At 37.9% G+C, this 18,517-nt stretch overlaps 1 long non-coding RNA gene across 1 annotated transcript; it reads left to right on the forward strand.

Annotated features, from left to right (window-relative positions):
- The first annotated feature begins 1,268 nt into the window (after positions 1-1,268).
- Positions 1,269-17,883, forward strand: LOC124172864. Its single transcript, XR_006868303.1, has 3 exons — positions 1,269-1,415; positions 1,550-1,616; positions 17,265-17,883. It is a non-coding gene; the product is annotated as an uncharacterized LOC124172864 (long non-coding RNA).
- The last annotated feature ends 634 nt before the right edge of the window (positions 17,884-18,517 follow it).

Consider the following 18,517-nt stretch of genomic DNA (forward strand, 5'->3'; position numbering starts at 1 on the left):
CGTCCTAATAATCGATAAAGTACGCATAATGAAAATTTAAAATGTGTTTTATTATTTTTTATTATCAATATTTCTTCTTTGAGGTAAAAAATTATTGTATTAAAGCAAACGAGACAAAGTAGCCGAAGATGATCCGCCAGAACGATGTTGGAGACATCTACAATAAGCGTAAGATTGGGACTCGACGCTAACATGAAGAGCGGGCGAATAACACATATCTGTTTACAGACCTGTGGAGTTTGCAGGGCTTTGGCACAAGGCGGGCGAACTGTTGACAGCGTGCGACACAACAGTCTGACGGGCGTTTTCTTGAACTAACGCTATCGTTTCGTAAGATTATTTTTGATTAATAAATATTATTGCGTAAAAAATTATTTCATAACTTGTGTAATGTCACTCAGTTGGTATCTTTAATAATAAATAGGAAATATGAAATATGTGTGCTTCCTCTGTCTCACCCATTGACCAATCATGAATCGGCCAATGAAATTTCGTCTCCTCATTTCGAAAGTTTTGATCGTTAGGAAAACATCTACTTACTGTGGACCGGTTAGATCTTGTGTTCTCGCGATGTACGGTTTTAGGCGTTGTTTGTATATAGTTGTTGATTCTATTTTAACTTAATTATCTCTACATCAAGTTTTCAAGCCTGCGTGTGGTGTGTGAAGTGGTTGACAACGTTATATTTTCGAAAAAGTCACGTATATTCAGCCCATTAACGCTTGTATAGTGATCTTGATTTTGCTCACGAATTTTTGTTTTTCAACAATCTCATATTCAGTGCAGTGAAGTGGCCACTGGTAAAGAAATTTTCTTTGTGGTGTTCTTATCCCGTAATTTGTGATGACACTGAGGAATTATAGTTCGCTGTGGGTACGAGGACTTATGCGTACACAAGTGAGGCATAGAGAGATTCTTGTCAGGCTTTCGCCATCCTGTGTATAGTATTTATTTATATACTAATTCAATTCATTGTATTTGGCAGGTGAGTGACTTTTATGTGAACTTTTATGAAATAAATGGGCATTTGCTTTGCACATGTTGTGATTTTATTTAAATGATATCCCGCATAGTATCCCTACCGCATGCAACACGCAAAGCAAGAATAAAAGTGGAATGGGGACTGGAGGGGAGGGGGTACGGTAGGGGAGGGTGCTAGTTTACGGAAAACGCCCGCAGAATGCGCTGTAGTGGCCCCAGCCGCGTCGTCCGCTACGCTACGCTGTCTACACTTTTTAACATTGTGTGTCACGACTGTGGGAGTTTGGATCGGGTGCAGCAACCAAAGTGCGTCAAGTGGTGGATAAATTTCTACATTATTTCATTCTATCCTTGGAATAAGTTCTTTTTCGCGGACCCAATAGCGTATTTATTTCTATTTATTATGAGTGAGGAAAAGCAATTAAATTACCACGGTAAGAATAATGCCAGAATCCGTTACATATGTTTGGCTGAAATCAGGGGACGTTGATGACGTGTCGAATTCGTCGGTGAAGTATATAATTAATACCAATTTATAACTACCCATAATTCGAATTTTCTCTTCTAGGAGTGGGAAGGATGCGGAAAGAAGGAAATTTTCTGTCTTGGAAAGGAACCTAGGCTTTACAGGAAACGTAAGTCCAGTTGATTTCCTTAGTGGTGTAGCGTGGGAATGAACCCCAATGAAAAAATTGTATAAACCTGTTTCAAAATTTTATACAATTTATACAATTACCATGGCAATTGTATAAATTGTATAAAATTTTGAAACAGGTTTATACAATTTTTTCATAGGGGAAGGTACTTTACGTGAAGACATGATTTTGCAGATAATATGAAAAACCAATTGCTATTGTTTATTTTTAACTCCTGCAAAAAGTCTCGACGTAAAGGTATTTTATCATGGAAAAGGATTATCGATTTTATAAATGCTTTTTTTTGTGGAAATATAACCTTCAGTGAAGCCGTTGAGAAATTTCCAGATTTATCCGGATCTTCGGGAGCGTAGGGTACAACTCGTTGCATTTGAACGTTTTTCAATTTTCTTAAGCCCTTAATTCTCCATCAATACAATCGAGATATAAGTATATTTTATTTTCTCGCGTGATTTTTTTTTGATTATTCGGCATCTTTAATAACTTTATATTACGCCGAGAATCCCGATGGGTTAGTTTTTTTCGCACTCTTTCTGTGGGCATGTCGACATTTTACAGGGTCGGATAAATAATTGTTTGACCGTTTCTATGGTAAATGATTTAAAAAATTCAATTGGAAAGGTAATCCCACGTGCACCTCATTTTCGGGATTATCTTAGGGATTCGGGATGTAGGCCAAGGCAGGTGTTCCCAATCAATAGTCCCATTGTGTTGTGTAACATATCGCGCGCCCCATATTCGCCCGACAACATAAGCCGCAACGGACGCTGGAATTGACTAACAACGGAAGAATTGTGGTTTCCGTCTTTTTTTCCGCCTAACCTTTTATTTAGCAACGAATTTCGAAGTGATAGTCGCGAGTTAAGATTTTTTTCTGAGCAAGGGTCACTAAATTACCTTTTAATAAGGGCGACCGGGAGAATATGCGAGAGTTTTTTTGTCCATTGAATTATGCATGGATTATTCATGAATTTTTGCTCCGACCCGGAATTCCAAAACCTTTTAATTCAAATTCATTTCACGTAAAATTTTCCCGTCCGTCCCTTACCCGGGCCGCTGGTCTAGAACCCTCTGACCCTAATCTTAGCACGAATCCACGGTCAACTAATTAAGTGACCTGTTTTTTTTAAACCAAGTGTGGCATTTGATTTTCAATAATTTACTCTGATAAAGGAATTAAGAACATTTTTTTAAAGCATTGTGGAATTTTAAACGGGTTTGTAGCGTTAATAGCGACAAAGTTAGTGAACATATGGTACCAGGAAGTCCAGAAGTCCATTATTTTTAATGCTAAAATTTCGTTTAAGATTCATGAATAAATGGTAGGGTCATTCCATATCAAATCAACCAATATTTTGACCAAATGACACCCGCCGACTCGGATTCTCATGAAACTTGCAATGGTCATACATCCTGGTATAACTAGAGATTGCGTACAATGTTACTTCCAATTGTCAATTGTTAATGAAATATGAGCAATTGGGTGGTTTTCTATTATTTTTTTATTGCCTTAATCGAAAGATTATTACTCCTGGAGTACGTATTTCACGGTTTTAGATTTTTAAATGACAATATCTATTTTTCGCGATTAAATGAAAAGTGAAAATTTTCAAGCGCGTGAAAACGTGACGCTTAAGTATGAATGCCGGGAAATATCTCCGTACGTCGTGTTTCTGGTTCCCCCACCCACCCGGTGAGGTGACCTTGAGGCGAGGCTAGAGCGCTGATACGTCGCAGGCTGCTAGGGGATAGCTGAGTACCTTGCTGGATGGTAGCGCTTGGCTTAAAAAAGGTTTATTAATACCTTATCAAACGAAGAAAACTTTCCGACCTTAGCCAGTTTTAATAGGTGATTATTAAGACATGTTTCCCTGAGCTCTGTGCCTCATGCATGCATTGGTAACCTCAGACGATGTATAACTCCTATCTTCTCCTATAGAAACTAGGTCCCTGTGACGTCACGTGGAGTGGCATCGCATGGGCGCCAATCTGGCCTTTTTCAAATGAGGATAAAAATGGACCATTGCCATTCGTCTAAACCGGCATTTATAAAACGAAATAATTTGTATATTATGAATACACTAATGGTGGGTAACGAATCGCAATTATTGCCTTTTGTTTTCTTTGATGAAGGAAACTACCCTATTGAAATTTGGGCGTGGCCCCTAAAGTGCCGCAACGTGCAATGCGTGGTGATTTTTATTTTCTTCCATAACTCCATTCCTGTGGAATGAAAAGCCATGATTTTTTTTTTCTAAAGCTAAATGGTCCATAATGATCCCACGATTATCATTAAATATTCACTGCACGAAGTAATTCAGCTGCAAAAAAAATAAAGTTTACAAAAGAATCTTGCCTGTACCATTTTTTATTGTCAGCATCCACAGGGAAAGGCCATACGAATAAAGACTCAAGGTTCAGTTTTAAGTAATCATTAATGTATGATGGAAGATCCTGATGAAAAAAAATCGTGAGTCCGGCGTTCCTTTTAGTAATAAAAATACTCATTCATGGTCACGGGAAAAAAATGGCTCTTTTTCAAGGCACATAGATATTACACAATTTAGAGGAGATATAAGCTTATACTCATGATTAAACAATATTGGAGCATGCATTATCTCACTATAGCGTATCTTACTGGCTCTTAGAGTAGGAAACGAATAAGCAATCATGTGAATGTACTTCCCCATGTACTGCTAATTTTGTCCCATCTGAACTATTCGAGCAGAGGGAGTTTTAATTTAAAAAAAACTGCACGATCCATAGTACACTATCACATTCTACATTCCTTTCAATCTGTGTCCAAAGACCAGATAAATTTCATATCCAGATGTATTGACATCACAGGAATGTACAGGTTCTTCACCCTTTCAATGTTTCATTTAGTCAGTCTATATCATTGGAAATTTAGGTAAAAACAGTAAAATTGATTTAACAACCTTACCAATTGATTTGAAAGTGAGCCTCCTTTTTTTAACTGGCTGACCACATTCTAAGATGTGTTTTTCACAAAGTCTAAATATTTTTTTTGAATGTTGGCCAATTCCTCCCTCAAGAAGTAGTATGACCTCCCAGAGCTTGTGATGCAGGAGAATCGGGTGGTTTCCTATTATTTTTTTATTGCCTAAATCGAAAGATTATTACTCATGCTTATTAGAGTGCGTATTTCACGCTTTTAGATTTTTAAGTGACGATATCTATTTTTCGCGATTAAATGAAAAGTGAAAATTTTCAAGCACGCGAAAACGTGACGGCTAAGTATGAATGCCGGGAAAACTCCGTGTGACGTCGCTCTGGTTCCCACTGCCGCAAGTGAGGTGACCTTGGGGCTAGGCTTTGAGCACTAATACGACGGAGGATGCTAGCAGGTAGCAGAGTACCCTGCTAGCTGGTAGTGCTTGGCTTAAATAAGGATTATTAATACCTTATGAAACGAAGGATACTTTCCGACCTTAGCCAGTTTTAATAGGCGATTATTAAGACATGTTTTCCTGTGCTCTGCGCCTCATGCATGCATTGGTAATCTCAGACAATGTAAAACGTCATATCTCGTATAGAAACTAGGTCCCTGTGACGTCACGTGGAGTGGCATTGCATGGGCGCCAATCTGGCCTTTTTCAAATGAGGATAAAATAGACCATTGCCATTTGTCTAAACCGGTATTTCTAAAACCAAATAATTTGTGTATTATGAATACACAACTGGTAGGTAACGAATCGCAATCGCCTTTCGTTTTCTTTGATGAAGGAAACCACCCTATTAAGCACACACAGTAAGTTCCCTTGTGGCAGACAGCAAACATATCTCTCTGGCCAAGAGAATAATGAAGGTAAGGGCCCTTTAGGTGTCACGAATTTAACTGAAATATCACCTTCTTCATGGTTGAGAGCTTCCACTAGTCCAATGTACCACACTGCTTGCTGTAAATACAAGCTGCATACGAACTAGCAGCCAAATTATCAGGGAAATCCATCATTTCAGAACAAAAATCAAGTATAATGCTGTACTCGTCATCCAGGCCAGTGGACTTTGCAGCGACTTTTCCATCCGATAAAGGCACAAAATGATGGAAGTTTCTTGTGCCTGGAATTGTTTTTGCCTTGGTGGATCTTTCAAGAAGTTTACTATGTGGCCAAGCCACATCACTAGACTTAATGTAATGGATGTTGATGTTTTTCATATTACCTCTACAAAAATCATACATCCTGCTACAGTTTGTTATTTGCTGTGCCATTCGTTTAACATATTCCGTGCTGACAGTTTTTTTGGAGAAAATGCCCTGTGGCTGACTTTTTGGCAAAAAATTATATTTTTTTATTATAATAATAATAATATAATACAGTGGAACCTCGTTAAAGCGAGTACGGGCTATAGCGACACCCCCGCTATTACGAGAGATAGCTGATGCACCGTCAATTGACCCTATAATAAGCGTGTTAAAAAATTCGTTTTTACGACACCCTTTCGGTGTTGGCTCTCGCTATAGCGAGGGTTTCACCGCCGGAAGACTTTCATCAAGACTCCTTAACCTCTGTAATTGCTAGCGATCTGTTAGAAATGAAGCTAATGGAGTGCTCAGTCTCAAATTTATGTGGTAAACTGTCGTTCGATAAATATAATGATTGACGAAACAATGCTTTGCATGATTTTTATTCAGTGCGGCGCTTATACATTGTGTGAATAGTTAGTCGTTATTTGAGTAAGGAAATTTAGTGATGCAAAAAAACATCGCCTTTCGTCTGGATTTACGCTTAGGTTTATCGGATAGATGTTTATCTGTCGCCGCACCACTCCTGTTCCTGTATATCTGTTCGCAACAGGTATATTGGCTATTATTTGCTCCACCTCCGGTAAAGCGACAATTCGCTATAGCGAGTGTTTATTCGTGCACCGTGGGGTGTCGTTATATCGAGGTTGCACTGTAATATGTTTTATTTGCTTAAAAGACCAAGGTACATTTGTCAAGGTATAAGGCACGCCCATCAAAAACATAAGTTACTTCATAAAGCATAAAATCCGTGTACATACTATATATCACATATAATAATCACTCATAACAAAGAAGGAAAAAAAATCACATTGTATAACATTCCATCAAGCCCTTTACTCATGTAAGTATTCTTCCAAAGAGTAATATGAACCTGAAGGAAGGAACCATTTTAATTGCATTTTAAATGCATTAAATTTTTAAATATTTTTTACATCAGCCGGGAGTTTATTGTATAGTCGTACCCCCATTTCCTTCGGGCCAAGTTTGTTTAAGTTTGTCCTTGTAGTAGTGTAATGTATGTCATGCATGCATCTCGTGTGATGGGAGTGATGGTCACTATTGAGGGGAAAGCTTATGATATTAGATTTGATGTACAACACAGTAATCATTTTATAAATGCAAGGCAGTGGCAGAAGGCCTAGCTCTTTGAATAAGGGTCTGCATGAGTATCTGGATGGTTTCTGGGCTATGATTCTAACAGCCTTTTTTTAAAGTCTGAAAATGCGCAATGAGTTGAGATGAGAGGAACCCCAGAAAATTATACTGTGTAGGATATGGGAATAAAACTCCCCATAGTACAGAGTAAAGAGTATCCCTTCTTACTGAACTACTAAGTTGTCTCAGTAAGTAACATGTGGAACTTAGATTATGACTCAAGAGATCGGTATGTTGGGTCCAAGAAAGATTTGAACTCAAACATACACCCAGAAACTGAAGAGAAGACATTTGCTCAATAGGGTGGTTTCCTATTATTTTTTTATTGCCTTAATCGAAAGATTATTACCCCTGGAGTACGTTTTTCACGCTTTTAGATTTTAAAAAGACCATATCTATTTTTTGCGATTAAATGAAAAGTGAAAATTTTCAAGCGCACGAAAACGCATCGGGTAAGTATGAATGCTGGGAAAACTCTGTGTGACGTCGTTCTGGTTCCCGCTTCCGCCCTGTGAGGTGACCTTGAGGCGAGGCTTAGCACTGATACGACGCAGGCTGCTAGCGGGTAGCTGCATACCCTGCTGGCTGGTAGCGCTTGGCTTAAATAAGGATTATTAATACCTTATCAAACGAAGGATACTTTCCGACCTTAGCCAGTTTTAATAGGCGATTATTAAGACATGTTTTCCTGTGCTCTGCGCCTCATGCATGCATTGGTAACCTCAGACGATGTATAACTCCTATCTACTCGTATAGAAACTAGGTCCCTGTGATGTCACGTGGAGTGGCATCGCATGGGTGCCAATCTGGCCTTTTTCGAATGAGGATAAAAATTGACCCTTGCCATTCGTCTAAACCAGTATTTCTAAAATGAAATAATTTTTATATTATGAATACAGTAATGGTGGGTAACGAATCGCAATCAATTCCTTTCGTTTTCTTTGATGAAGGAAACTACCCTATTATTATTTTAACGACGTGATCTTATGATTTGTGATCACTTTTTTTCCAAAAGCAACCCTTCATTTGTTAAAAATTTGAAATTAAAATTTTCAAAGTAACCTGTCAAACTTGTGATACCTTCTTGCAATACACCTACATGTTTCCGCTATTTCTTTGCTCTTTGTCAGTACTGCAGCGAAAACCCGTTCAGACTTTATCAATTTCTGCAAAAAAACTAATCCAAATATTAATGCAGCTAATATTAATTTTTTAATCTGAGAATCATTCATTTAAATACGATTTTTAATGTTTTATTGCTCTAGCAAAAATATTGCCAATTGAGTATTACCAATATTTCCAGCAAAAGTGTTGCTCCCTGTGATGTTAAATGTGTGAACGATATGATATCCTCTGTTTTAGTTTTTATAATGATATACATTGGTTTATAAATGAAAAGAAAAATTTGTATAAACAAAGACTTAAAGCAATGAAACATATTGTTTTAAAAAAATCAGAAATTGAATGGCATAATTAGAATTAATTGCCTTCCTTGCCTCTCCTCAGTGTCCACGTCAAGTCAGGTTTCCCATTTGGATAAATCTCGGACTGGCTACATTGTTATAAAAGTTATTCATATGCAAGGATTGGCTGCAATCAAAACGATCCTCCGTCATTTGTTTACCATCTTCTCCGAATGCCCTTTTCCAGACACTTCTGAGTTGGAGGACTTGCAGTGCCAAACCCTTTGTTTCCGTCAACATATAAAACTTTATTGCATTCCTGTAGCGCTTTCCCCTCATATATTCACCATATCCCAGCTTAGCTCTCCATGGAACCATATATGTACTATTTCAGACTTAGGTCACGAGAGGGGGTCACTACTTCGTCCATTGTTTCCTTGAATGCGTCTATAACGGGGCTAATTTTGAATAATCAGTCGGTCAGAGGAGTGTTAGAGTCAGAGAACGTAGATAGGTTCTCGTTGATTTGAAGGGCTTGGAGAATTGACATGAATTGATCACGCGACTTCTCTCTCCTGAAGCAATGCAAGTCATATTTTTTTATTTATTTCCATTACCCCATAAACAGCACATTTACGGCCTTTACAATGGGGAATTAACAATTAACAATGAAGGACATTCTCACACGCCCATGCCCTGGATAAGGATAACCTACCCAGGCGGGACTCGAACCCGCGACCTTCGGTTTGGCAGGCGAGGACTTTACCCCGCCGCCACGGAGGCCGCCGATATATAGGATGAGCTTTTCAATTATCGGAGGTACGGGAAATTTTGATTATTCTTGTATGAAAAATAAGGCCAAAAAGTGGGGAGATTCTTCTATGGTTAAATATTTCCATCTTGTAATTTTCCTTGAGGACACGCATTGCCCACCTTATATCCTCGGATGTATATATCCTCGAGCCGGATCAGCTTCTCCGAGTTTAGTGGCATGTGACTGGGTTAGAGGAAGTTGTTCTCTTAGGCATTTCTTTGTTGGGGAGGATGCCAAATAAAATGCTTGTAAGGATTTCGAATATTATGAAAAAAATCAAGTAATGAGTCTCTAATTCAAATGTTGGTGAACGCAAGGATGGGGAAGTGTAGCTGTTGTGCATGACATGTAAATAGTAAAAATAAATTACTATGTGGAACCAGGACTTCACTGAAATTATTGTAAAATTTATGCAAATATGGTTATTATTTTAAGTGTAGTAGCAAATAAACAAAGTGATAAAAATAAATTTTGCCATGATGAAATCATAGCAAATAAAATTCACTCAAAAACTTAAAATGTATAAGAAAGGAAGCATTTATTATTTATGGTAAGGATTGAATTACAAATACCTGGAGTATGTCCGTAATTAGACTACCAGCCAAGCAATTCACCACGATAGCGTTAATTGACACTAAAATTAAAAATAACAACAAGGGAAAAATATTACCATTCCTTCTCGTAAACCGATAAAATAAACAAATGTTAATCATTGCGTGAAAAGTCATAAAGGAAGATAAAATACCTTGTAATAAAGTATCTTACCTATCCTCGTCAACTGCAAAAGGATCTTTTTTTTTATTTCGCTTTGAATATTTGTAAAAGTTTTTTTTTAAGGTATAAGAACAATTGTGAGAATATATAACTCTTTTCTGCTTTATGAAATGAAAGTAATAATGAAATAGATTGTAAAAACCCACCCCTGAAGACGTCCTTGCGGAGCAAAACAGGGTAAAACAGAAAAAAATGGAAAAATTCTTTTCGGAGCTCTCCGCACGGTAAACAGGCAAAGAGTGTGGCTAACCCTATCCCATACCCTAACACCGGTGGCTGGCGCTAGGGCAGAACATAACGCAAAAGGGAATCATGACGTAACCCTTACATCATCAGCCGCTCGGTAGCGGCTGCCATGACGTAGACGTTACGTCATGAGCACGGAACGTGTTAATGGTACCACCTATACCATCGCAGGAGGACTTTCCATGGCTTGTGGAAAAAAAAGACTGGGTTGCATTCATTCCATAGTCATTATAATGATGGCACAAATTTATAAAAGACTTGTAGTTTTTATATTGCCCAGCACATCCATCTGTGAAGTACTGAACCTCTTGGATCATAGGCGAAGTTCTCTTTAAAAATTCTATCATGTGACGTTGCACCTCTATAACAAAGGCCACACCATGGTTAAGGTCGTCAGATATGAAACAATGAGATGAGGTAGTGAGAGTACCATCTTTCTTCAGGTAAATCAAGCAAGGGTGTATGGTGCATGATAGTTTGGTCCAGTGATAACTTTGAACTTCATCCTGAATTAAAAATGAAAAGTTTTCACTAAAATCCATTACGATAACTGCCTTTTCATGACTTAGGGTTTCTTTGCTTATTTTGAAAAACGAGAATTATTCTTTTGTGACATAATAATGTGGTATCAGCTTATTCATTCTGAGGCATAGAATATCTAAGAGTTCATCAATGGATGATGTAAACAACTGAAGTTCTGTTCTATCAGAGGAAACCCACTGCCTATATTTCACTCTATCAGTAGGGGCATGTTCACAAAATTTATAAATGATGATATCCTTTAGCCTGGAAGGATGTTGACAGTAAGAACATTTTCTTAGCATACAGTCTGCATTGTTTTTGTCACAGATGATGATATCCATCAACTCCTTATATGTTTCCTTCAATTGCAAGGCACTAATTAGCAGTTTCACATTTTGATATATAACACAAACAGAATGAGTCCCAGAGGCACCAGTCATCACACATCATTTTGGCTGAAGTGAACAAAATTTGGAGAACCCAATTGTTTCTTGTGGATACTGCTCTTTGAGCACTTAAAGTTCCTTGAGGTTATATAAAATCAACCTCTTCTGCATATACATACACATTGACTTTATTTTTGGCTCCAGGAATCTGTATAGAATTCTTGTCAAGCTCGTAAAAAAATTTCACCCGCTCTACCGTGGAGTTTGGAAGTGGTTTCCCAGCACATGGTGATTGCAGGTATTCCCTTCTCATCAAGTAACTTTTTTGCCTGTCTCACATTGTAGTCTGAAACATAAAACTCACTCACGATCCTTTTCGTAGACCAAGATAAAGGGGCCAGGGTCAACATTTGAATTTTACCCTGCCAGCTAACTGTTGGTAGTTTATAATAATAATAATAATAATAATTTTATTGGTCCCAGGACTTTACATTGTAAAATATAGGACATGTCATATACAAAAATAAATACATACACAATCAAAATCAGACTCAGACACTTCTGTGGTAGGCAAATTCCTCTAGAAACTGAGTTGTGCTATAATAGCCTTTGTTGACTAGAAAGAGTTTAAGATTAGATTTGAAAATTGCCGTTGTAGAAGCTTTTTTTAAGGTTGGCGGCAGAGCATTATAAACCTTGATAGCCATGTGAAAAGGGCTCTTATTGTACATTGCCGTGGAGTGGCAGTACATATGTACATCCCCACTATGGCGAGTGGAGTGTCCGTGCACTTGAGCATTGGTAGTGAGATCTTTTATATCATCTTTGACATGCATACACAAGTGGTATATATACATAGAAGGTAACGTTAGGAGTTTTAATTCCCTGAAATAGGGTTTGCAAGATTTCCAAGGGGGTATCTTTGCTATATACCTTATACTTTTTCTTTGTATTGCGAAAACTCTACGAAATCCAGGCGACGATCCCCAGAAAATAATTCCATAGGACAAATGGGATTCAAAATAACCATAATATACCATTTTTAGAACATTTAAATCAACAATATCTATTCTTCATTTTAGTCAGCAGGTCATCCAAGTTGGCTGCCTTTCGCTTGATGAGTTGACTGTCACTCTCATCTTCATCACTACTTAGATTTTCCAGGGATGGATTCACTAATTTCAATGCACCAGACACATTAGAAACGAGGTGATGCTTACCCTGTGTTATCTATCATTTTCCATACGAGTGTCTACTGTGAGAAGACAAAGAATGTATTGTCAAAGGAGAGCAGTCTAAAGCCTCCAAGCTGCAGTTTGCCTCATCTTATTTTCTATCACTTTCCAGCAAGACTTAACTGATGTAAGTTCTTTATTGCTTTCGTCAATGCCATTGGAAACAACTTCACTTTTACAAATTTTGGAAATCCTTATGTCACACCTACAGCAAAATTTTCCTCCAGGCTTCACCGGGATGCCCGCTGCTTTCACAGACCTACCCTTTTTTAGAGGTATGGTCCTAAGAAATTTCCTCACAGGACATTTATGAATGGCAAAGGGGTACAGCATTTAAGCTGATAACACTCTTATTTCTTTGAGTAGCAATGAAGATGATGAGGACACACAGTCAACAATGTTGAAATAGGAATATTGCACTGCTGGGCAATTAATTCTCTGTCCACTACTGGTAGTTCTTTGAAATAAAAAGTTTGGGCTGTGTTTGTGTGAATTTCAGAACTGAGTTCTTTGCCAACACTGCACAATGCTATCTCTGACATGACAAGACAGACCTCAATACGAACAAGAGATGTTACAATGTAAGCCTGGCTATCAGTCACACTAACATGAGTTACTTAATCTGAAATTCTACCAGGATATCACTAAGGCAGCACCATATGAATGAGAAATGAATGAACTTCACTTGGAGAAAACTTTCTGATGCTCTCTTCTGTCACACTAACATGAGTTACTTAGTCTGAAATTTAACCAGGATATCACTAAGGCAGCACCATAAATGAGAAATGAATTAACTTCACTTGGACTGAAATTGGAGAAAACTTTCTGATAGCTCTCTTCTGCCTTAACTTTTATACCATACTATTCAGTTACCCATTACCCATAGAAGAGATAGCTTGGTAGGAATAGTCCTGAAAGCACAAAATTAGCAGTACGTTGGGAAGTACATTCACATGATTGCCTATGTGTTTCCTACTCTAAGAGCCAGTAGCATACGTTATAGTGAGTTAATGCATGCTCCAACATTGTTTAATCATGAGTATAAGCTTATATCTCCTCTAAATTGTGTAATATCTATGTGCCTTGAAAAAGAGCCATTTTTTTCCCGTGACCATGAATGAGTATTTTTTTTACTAAAAGGAACGTTGGACTCACAATTTTTTTCATCAGGATCTTTGCTCATACATTAATGATTACTTTAAACTGAACCATGATTCTGTATTCGCATGGCCTTTCCCTGTGGATGCTGACAACGAAAAATGGTACAAGCGAGATTTTTTTGTAAACTTTATTTTTTTTTGCAGCTGAATTACTTCATGCAGTGAATATTTAATGATAATCGTGGGATCATTATGGACCACTTAGATTTAGAAAAAAACCCTTGACTTTTCATCTCACAGGAATGGCGTTATGGATGAAAATAAAAATCACAATGTGTTGCACGTTGCGGCACTTTAAGGGTCACGCCCAAATAGGGTGGTTTCCTATTATTTTTTTATTGCTTTAATCGAAAGATTATTACTCCTGGAGTACGTATTTCACGGTTTTAGATTTTTAAATGACAACATCTATTTTTTGCGATTAAATGAAAAGTGAAAATTTTCAAGCACGCGAAAACGGGACGCTTCAGTATGAATGCCGGGAAATCTCTCCATGTGACGTATTTCTGGTTCCCGTTGCCGCCTTGCGAGGTGACCTTGAGGCGAGGCTTAGCGCTGATACGTCGCAGGATGCTAGCGGATAGCTGAGTACCTTGCTGAATGGTAGCGCTTGGCTTAGAAAAGGTATTATTAATACCTTATCAAACGAAGAAAACTTTCCGAACTTAGCCAGTTTTAATAGGTGATTATTAAGACATGTTTCCCTGAGCTCTGTGCCTCATGCATGCATTGGTAACCTCAGACGATGTATAACTCCTATCCTCTCGTGTAGAAACTAGGTCCCTGTGACGTCACGTGGAGTGGCATTGCATGGGTGCCAATCTGGCCTTTTTCAAATGAGGATAAAATAGACCATTGCCATTTGTCTAAACCAGTATTTCTAAAACCAAATAATTTGTGTATTATGAATACACAACTGGTAGGTAACGAATCGCAATCAATGCCTTTCGTTTTCTTTGATGAAGGAAACTACCCTATTGCTCATATTTCATTAACGATTGAAAATTGGAGGCTAAAATTACAATCTCTAGTTATACCAGGATGTATGACCATGGCAAGTTTCATGAAAATCCGAGTCGGTGGGTGTCATGGCCTGGTTGTTTTGAAATGGAATGACCCGTGTATCCATTTTGCTAATCATTCATGCATGATTTTTTGCTCTTGCTCAATATTTTCTGTGATCTTCGTAAAAATATAAAATCCGCCGCAAAGTCACCGGAATTACTCCATTAATGCTGGGATAAACCGGGTTTATTATTTCCGTCAGATTTCCCTTTGTAAAATCGAAGCGATCGCGTCCTATCTGCTTTCATGGTAGCACCGTGTTCGTCTTTTCCAAGCCCTGCAGCGGGCGACCGCGCTCCGTGATCACAGATACACGTCCCGCATCAGTTGCAACCCGGGCAACTTGTGCGAGACGCGACTACGTGGCGTGGTGCCTGACGGTGTAGCTTCCGATGTCAAGCAGTGGTTTTAAAGCATTCGTGCAGACCACTTTTCTGTATCCGTGATCACAAAGCCATGGATATGTGGTTTTCGTGACCAGGCCTTACATGGAGCTGATTTGTGAATGAAAAACTTTGCTGTTTCTACAATTTGGAACTTTATTTTCCTGACTAGTTTCGATACACTGTATCATATTCATAGGACTAGCAGTACAAGTAGCGTTGCTGTTGTACTGCTAGTCCTATGAATATGATACAGTGTATCGAAACTAGTCAGGAAAATGAAGTTCCAAATTGTAGAAACAGCAAAGTTTTTCATTCACAAATCAGTAAGATGGATTTCTACAACGTGAAGGCCTCTACTATTCAGTGCATCTTACATGGAGCATTAACAATAAGAGTACAACCATGTTATCGCCTCTAAAGAGATTGTGAACTGGCGAAGAAAGCTCTCAATGAGTCCGGGAAGCACTCTAAAATAACAGAATAACTGCATAAACAATCCATGATAAAAAGAAGAACACAATGGTAATTTCCACACTTTTAATGTCACAACTCAGTAACCGACCATGGTTTCAACACGTGGAAAGGACCTTGAAAATGACACTTACATGTTGAAACCATGGTCGGTTACTGAGTTGTGACATTGAAATTGTGGAAATTACCATTGTGTTCTTCTTTTTATCATGGATACAAAGAACTTCCACAAAATCGAGCCGGATACGATTTTATACGTGCATAAACAATGATATACGAGCATGCTGTGCCTGCTCCCAGCAGACTTCCCCTGCTCTTTTCAATGCAGGTCCACAGAGGGATAGGCGCGTTTCTAATTTTTAAATGTAGAAAAAAAAGGCAGGGTCTTATGTAGAAATTAAATTGGAATGTTCATGTACAAATTGAGGTCAGAGGACCTCTTTAAACACAACATTGGAAGTAAATACACTATCCTCTGTTAAACGCACATAATGACTCATACTTACGTATCAACAGGAGACTTGAATGTGGAATCAGCCGCATTTTGATAAAAGCTATTTAAAGAATGCGAGATATTGTTGCAAATGAACAAATGTATCAGTTTGTGCGCCGTTAACGTCAGGAATATTTACCGTTTTTTTTTTTTTAATTATTTAAAAACCTATTTTAGGAAACAATAGCAATATTTAGGAAGTAAAACATGCCGTCGCATGTTCTCTGATAAATTCTGAGCATTCTGGTACCTCATTTGTAGAGTTTGGTTGCGTATAAGTTGAGAAAAAGGTATCTATACAGTAGAAATAATATAGAAGATTCTATGTTTTACGTAAATTATGAGCATAGCGAGACATTTTAGTGAAAGGTTTGGTTATCTGTGTGTTCCAATTATTCGTGGAGTTTCTCCTCATCATTAGCTCGGATAATCTCGGGAGTGTGCTGTAATTTGTATATCATGAATACGCTAATGGTGGGCAACGAATCGAAATCAATGCCTTTCGTTTTTAATTCACCGTGTCCGGCGATATCTGGTGGAAATGTTTTATATCCATGAGAATAAAATAAAATGGTAAACAAAGAAAACAAAAGTGGTGTATACTTGCTGAAGTGTAATAATTGTGATATTCGTTATGTAGGGCAGACTGGGAGGAGATTTAAAGATCGAGTGATTGAACACAGGAATAGCTTTATCAATATTGACGAAAAATCATGTTTTGCTAAACATTTGAATCATTGTAAACATTTTAGTAACTTTGATTTTGATATTTTACATTACATAGAGAATGGGCAAAAGCTGGGCTTTTACGAGAAATTTGAAATTGTTTAAAGCCCGCATAATCTTTGTAACGATGAAGTGTATTCTACTCAATCGCCTCTTTTAACCCTGAACATTCCTGCCCGCTCTTAGATGTTTTTAATTTTTGACCTTCGCCAACACCCGCTCCTCTCCTGGTTGATATGACTTCTCTTCCTACCTCACCGATTCACTGATTTACGTAATCCCTAGTCCCCCCTCCCTTGCTAGCCTTTCCACCCCACCTTCCTCTTGCTGGACAATATATATATAACTTGGAAAGCCGAATTGGTACCTTGATAATGACACTACGTGTCAAAACCGGGTCGGTACTTTAGTAAATAAAATTATGTGGAAATTTACCATTTTGTTTTATTCTCATGCCTTTCGTTTTCTTTGATGAAGGAAACTACCCGATTGCTAATGCTGTTTTTTTCAATTCCTAACAGGCTGTGACTGCAAAATGCTGACCATTGATCATGGAGGAATTGCTGCCTCACATGCTTCACGCTCAGGAATGTGGTATTCATCACTGTGCTATGGTGCACTCTTCGTCTTCGCAGCAGTCACAGGAAGATTGAATTTCTCTGGTGGGCTTGAGTTAACCATCACCTAAGGAGTAAGCTGTTGAAATTCCCAGTTTTTTATTAAACAACGCAAAAATACTTCAGTCCAAAGCATTAAATATAAAATGCTGAATGCAAAAAGGCCCTCACCATTCAAGTTTTCTCAGCCTTGACATAAAAGTCAGAAATTTGATTGGATAAGGCTCTTATATTTTCTTGAGTACACCATTATAGTTTTCTTTCCTCAGATGGAGGATGGAAAGTTTTTGTGTATTTGAGTTGTGAGTCGGAGGCCCTATCCTTCCTCACCATAGAACCAAGTTCTTTTGACCTAACTCTTAAGGATTTTGTTTTTTTAATAACCTTAGTTGGATATGAAAAGGGTTGTCGGCCCAATCTAATGCCTGACGGCTATCGCCTTCGGTGGGAAATTCAAATAATAATAATAACAATTTTATTACTCCACACACAAATTACATGACAATAACAAATTTGAGTAATTTTAGGTAGCCCCAAAGGATAACCTGTTTGAGGCTACCATCCAAAGTAATAATATTTATGCTTTACATATAGTGTAGCTCATTTTGTGTTACCTTTATAATCTATACAACCAAAGCTTAAGTGCGTACATGAAAAAAACAACTAAAGTACTATTTATAATTCATTTACAACAATATTTTATAACAATATTTGTTCCACACTTTCTTTAGTGAGAAGCCAAGAATGTGCATTTTCCAGAAACTTTTTTAAAGACTTTGAAATACAGCATGGCTGGGGTAACAAATTAAAAACCTTTGGTCCTACGTACGAAAAACATCTTTTAAACACAGTCAAATTTGGCTGTGGTAAGGGCACACTTATTTTACTCATCATTAGCTCGGATAATCGGGAGTGTGCTGTAATTGATATATTATGAATGCACTAATGGTTGGTTACGAATCGAAATCAATGCCTTTCGTTTTTAATTCACAGTGTCCAGCGGTTTCTGGTGGAAATGTTCACCTCTTCACAAATCAGGCCAACAGTGGGCTAACGAATCCTACAGGGTTCCCACTCAACCGTGAATAAGCCGTGAATTTCGTCTGCCGTGAAAGAACCTGGAAATAGCCGTGAAATTCGTCGTAAAACCTTAAAAA

The sequence above is a fragment of the Ischnura elegans genome (assembly GCF_921293095.1).
Source record: "Ischnura elegans chromosome 13 unlocalized genomic scaffold, ioIscEleg1.1 SUPER_13_unloc_3, whole genome shotgun sequence".
In the NCBI taxonomy this organism is placed as follows: domain Eukaryota; kingdom Metazoa; phylum Arthropoda; class Insecta; order Odonata; family Coenagrionidae; genus Ischnura; species Ischnura elegans.